Raw genomic sequence first — 6000 nt, forward strand, 5'->3', positions numbered from 1 at the left:
AATGCTTCTCATTTCCTTTAAGGAAAAAAAATTCCACCTCTTCAACCTTCTAGAATATACACAGGGTTTACTATGATACATATACTCCCATTGAAATACTACAAATATGCCCAACACCCAGAATTTCATCCAAACTAACTAATAAACAAACTTAAAAATAATAAATATAAGAGCTTGAAAGACTACAAGAAAAAAATTCAGGGTATATTTGATAGACTGAGCTTGCATTTCCTGTCTACTACAGGAGAAGGAAAACCTTCAGTGATGTCCTCCCAAGACCATACCCCGTAGGAGAGGAAGGGACAGTTCCTCTTAGCAAAATCAGACACCCACTGACAACTACACTGATTCTGGGAAGAGGGATTATATATGAGCTCACAAGTGAAAACTCATTGAAAAAGGTTTTTTTTGTGGGGGGCGGGGGGAGGGGTGGGTAGAGATTTAACCCAGGGCACTTTACCACTGAGCCACATTCCAGACCTTTTTATTTTTTATTTTGAGACAGGGTCTCACTGAGTTGCTTAGGGACTTGATAAATTGCTGAGGCTGGCCTTGAACTTGCAATCCTCCTGTGTCAGCCGAGTTGCTGGTATTACACCTGTGCACCACCATGCCCAGCTCAGAAAAGTATTCTTAGTAGATGATGACAAGGAGTCCAGGCTGTCTTCTATTTCCCATCCATGCTGACAGTTCAAATGTAGAAGGAGCACACAGGGAATGAGTTTGAAGCTATGCTCAAAATTTGGTGCAATGATCAAACAACTCCTTAGTGATTACCGAGTGAAGGAGCAACCAGCCTTGAACTCAAAAACCCTCTTGAACTTAGAATAACACACCCTGGGACTGAGGAATTTGAAAAACTCTTAGGATTCAGGAATCTTTTTCCTCCTCCCACCCACCTTACCCAACACACACACCTGCCTGGCCCACCTTGCCTTGCATCTGTATTGCCTAACAAGGCCTGGAAGAGGACTGTCCCACCATTGACAAGAGAAGGGAGGCTTAATGAGTTAACATTTTCAAAAGCTTTCTGAGGGCTTTGATGGGAGCAGCTGCTCAGCTACAAAGCAGCCTTTCATCTCTGATGTGCAAATACTCTTTCATACCCGATCTATCCCGTTAGTACTAAGAAACCCCACCAAGAAAGCCCCTCCAAGAAGACAGGAAAGAAGGCAGCTCACACAGACGGTGACCTGTGAGCCCTTGATCCTCCTTCCTTCGCCTAATGCACCTTGGCTAATTTTGCCCAAACAGCATCATCAGCGGCAAATGCGGCTCTGGGCAATGCTCTGTGCCATCTGAGGAAGCAGAAAAACCCTTCTGCTGGAAAATGAATGCAAATAGATTCTAATCAACAGGAAGAGCTCAATTAGAGCCAAGTTCAGCACGCTTCAAAGGTGTTGCTATTTTCTCCCTGGCCTACCCCACACAGCCATTTTGAAGGGGTCTCTGACCTTGGGAGGACGTTGGCAAAGAGAGCTGCTCCAGGCAGCCTGGTAACTGGACCAGCAAGCTTCCCACCCCGTTTTGGATGTCTGTTACTAAAGATGTTTGAGTGGCTTTAAGGCACAATCCTCCTGCATATCCACAGCAACTCGGGCAGGATACCGAGGGCAGGACACTGAAGTCCTGCATCCTGGTTATGGGCCTGAAGTCCCCTGAGCAGTAACAGCCCGCAGGTCATTTTGACCCCCTGCAGGAAGGAGGCTGCTCTTTCAAGCTGCAATAAGTAGACTCCTGCCTAAGTGACCTCAGGTAATGAGAGGTTAAGAATATGAAAGCTGAGGAAGGGGACAGGACAGGAAACATGGCCCAAACGCCAGGAACTGTTTTCTGCACTGAGATCTTGGCAGGAGCTAGTCATCAGCTGTGCTTCTTGGGAAGATTACTTAATACTGCAGATAGATATAACTGTTTTCTCTAGTTTATAAAAGAAACCTCACAATATCTCAAAGCCTTAACAAGAAAATGGAGGAAAATTCTTAGCACAGGGCCAGTACATAGTAAGTGTTCAATAAATGATGGCCAGTGATATGGTGCATTCTGGTGCGGTTGGTAAAACTGATGGGTTGAAAAATGTTGATCAAAAACTCTGTGAAAAAGAGTTAGGGGCCCAAAACTCCAGGAATAGCTGCCTTCATCCTCTTCTGGGAGTTTGACAAGGTACATTTCTCAGAGCCTTTAATGTGTTGAAGTTAAGTTTAACTTGGAGAAACATTTGAATTAAATAGATTTACTTATATATGTTTGTGATAAAGAATACCCATAAACAGGGAGATACATGACGGCTATGAAGACCAAATTGAGTAATACCAACTGTTACATTCTCAGCTCTTTCTCCAGCCCTCCAAATAGAATACCACACACTCAGCCACAGGCACAGAGACCACTAGCAGAAGGTGTACAAGAAACAGGCAGACAATGGGGCAAGGTGTCTACACAGCTCACTATTTCTTTTTTTTTTTAATATTTTTTTAGTCATCAATGGACTTTTATTTTATTTATATGTGGTGCTGAGAATCAAACCCAGTGCCTCACTCATGCTAGGCAAGTTCTGTACAGCTGCATTCCAACCCCAGCCCACAGCTCACTATTTCTGATATTAATCTTCATTGTATTTCACTCCTCCCTCCTTCCAAACTGGATCTTCCCAGGCTGGAGGTCATTATTAATTTATCTTCTATTTTGCTGTTGAACTTAGTAAATTTCAGGTTTTAGTTCTGGCTTTGTTTTTATTTTTTTAATATCTAGCTATACTATCCTCTCTTTATTTTAGTTAAAAAAAAAAGTGGAAATTAAGCTGAAACAATTGGGTTGTTCATTCTGTCATTTTCACCTTTGCAACCTTTTTAAAAAAGTAAATTGGGTCAGTCCATTCACTCCTCACATCTGCAGCCCCAACTGAGACCCTTCCATTTTATTATAAAATCTAAATTGGGAAAGTGCTTCTCCCCAGGAAAGAGGGATTTTGGGGTTTTTTTTTTGTTTGTTTGTTTGTTTGTTTGTTTGTTTTAATATATGGACAGCATGGCAGTCACACCAACACAAGGCCCTAATCAGCAGACATGAGCTCCAGGACCTCTCGGAACTATTTCTTGTTGGAAAATAGGCCTTAGAGCCCACCAGCCAGGCTCTGCAACTTCCAATTCATCATTCCATTCCGATCCTTCTAAATCGCTCTGCAGGGCTCTGAGCCCTATTTCACCTCACCAGAGATTACAGGGGTTTCTTCTGATCTCAAAATGACCCTTAGAAACTTAGATCTATATCCTGAAGATGAAAAGTTGCAAAGCAACATTTTCAATCCCCAAAGCCTTGACTTTCTGAGCTCCACAGCAGAAAACTCAGACTCATGCCCACATGTGACCTCCCTGAGGGTAAACTGGGCTTGGAATAGAGAGTGGTATGGTGAGGAGGGACTCCCAAATTAGCTTGTCCTTTTGTTCCCAGGTGGAGGTACAGCATCATTGTTTCAGTTCCTTCCCAGACTCCAAGTGCCTTCTTACAGTCAGATCTGAGCCAAGTGCAAGGCAGTGAAGAGTTCAGGCTCTAATGTCAGCCTGCTCTTGGTTTCATGCCCAGTAGCGTGACCAAGGCAGGTGACCTAACATCTCTGAGACTCGTTGTCCGAGTTTCACAGAAGGAAGCCAGCAATTTTTCCACATAGTTCCAAGTGAGAAAGACAGCATAAAATGAAGCTTTTAGCACAGCTCCTGGAATATAATTAATGCTAGCCAACATTTATTGAGGACTTAATATCATCATCATTAGTAACCAACTCATGGACACTAATGGGCAGCTAATGTCCAAAAAAAAAAGAGAGAAAGGAAAAGCATAGAATCAATCAAGAGAAAAACAATAATGTAAAATTGCCTGTTACTTTCTGACTTAGAGAACACTGGCACAGACATCGCCTCATTTTATTCTGGTGAATATATGAAAGGGCAGACACCATTATTCCTATTTCACAGGCATGAGACTGTCCTGAAAATGTGAAGGGATTTGCCCAAGACCATATAGCCTGGGAGCAGGGAATCCAGGACTGGGATTCAGGTTTTCTGCCCCCAAAATCTGCTAGATTAAGTTGTTTCCCATGAAAATTATAAGCTCCCTGTTATGGTTTAGATATTACGTGTCCCCCAAATCGCCAGAAAGTTCAGAGGGGAAATGATTGGGTTATGTGAATCTGAACTTAATCAGTATATTAATTAAATGGACTGTAACTGTAGGCAGGTGGGGTGTGGTTGGAGGAGGTGGGTCCCTGGGACATGCTTTTTGGGTATATATTTGTCCTTTGTGAGAGAACTCTTTCTCCCTGATTCCTGGTGCCATGTTCCCAGCTGCTTTGCTCAGCCACACACTATTGTGTTTGGCCGCCATGATGTTCTACCTCATCTCAGGCCCTGAGGAATGGGGTTTGCTATCTATGGACTGAAATCTCCAAAACTGTGAGCCCCAAATAAACTTTTCCTCCTTAAAATTGTTCTTGTCAGGTCTTTTGGTCACAGCAGAATGACTAAATGTTTCAGTGACAGAATGTTTCAGTCATTCTGCTTCCTAACTTTCCAGAGAGCCGGTTTTGTAACCAACAAGTATTGGAAGCCTGTTCACTAATGAAGAGCCACCTTGGGGAAGGCCAAAGAAAACTTGAACACAGATGACTCCATATCCTGGACACCCACACTCTAAACTCTTCAGTGCTCTGTCAGTGAGAAAGGATTTGCCCCAAATTTTCCTGACCCAGTTTCCATCCACCCTACTACATTTAAAACCTACAGCCCTTTCCAAGAAATTGGAGCTTCGGCGCAAATTGATCAAACAATTTCTTAAGAAAAAATGATTTTCAAAAAAGAGCTAAATGCAATGAAAGAAATCAAACTAACACACACACACACACACACACACACACACACACACACACACAAACGGAGTAACTTAAAATACAACAGGGCTCAAGGGACTTGAGATTAAAAGTTAAAACATTTCTTTAGAAAGACTTGGATTGTGCCCTCATTACTGCTATGTTCTCCAGCTTGGGTTCTTTGTGACTCACCCCTAGACCACAGTGAAGCCTCCTCATTAAAATCTTACCTCTTTTTCTCTCCCCTTCAAGACACTGTGCTCATGACAATAAGTCTCTTTAGAATCCTTGCAACGCACTGCCTAGTGTTCAATGTCTTAGCCTGGCATTCAACTCTATATGCCAATGCAAATTAACTCCCAGCTTTCTCTCTTACTGCTTCACTACACAAGCTGCAGTACAGCCTGACAGCTCTCCCATTGAGGGCCTCTGTTAAAAATGGCAGAGTGAAATGTTTCCAAAAGTCCTCTAACATTTTTCCTGTCCCACCACTCTCCAAAAAAATCGTGGTCAAATAAATTTGAGAAATGTTGCTTACTTTGGGAATTCATCATGCACATTGACATGCAAATCCTGTAGTAAAGAGGTACAGTAGTCCCTCTTATCTGCAGAGGATACGTTCCAAGACCCCCAGTGAATACTTGAAACTAAGAATAATACCAAACGTTAAGTATACTATGCTTTTTCCCTAAACATATATACCTATGATAAAGTAATTTACAAATTAGACAAAGAATCAGATTAATAATGTCTAATAATAATAGAACATAATTACAAGAGAAATGTTGTAAATAAAAAATAATTACAACAATTATTCTGTAATAAGTTATTTAAAACATGACTTGTTTATTTCTGGAATTTTCCATTTTATATTTTTGGACCAAGACTGACTAACTGTAACAACAGCAAACAAAACCAACAAGGACTACTGTATGTTTAACACTTTTAACTCCAGTGCCCCCAAACATATTTAACCAAGAGTCCCTTTTTGCAGATAATACCTGCAGAACTATTCTTTGAACACTTTTGAGAAACACTTGCATAGTAGTCAAGGCATTCTCTTAGCCTTTCAGGGCCTAATCTACCTATAAAGTGCCTAATACCGGGGCTGGGGATATGGCTCAAGCGGTAACGTGCTC

The sequence above is a fragment of the Spermophilus citellus genome (assembly GCF_964194105.1).
Source record: "Spermophilus citellus genome assembly, chromosome: 18".
NCBI lineage: Eukaryota > Metazoa > Chordata > Mammalia > Rodentia > Sciuridae > Spermophilus > Spermophilus citellus.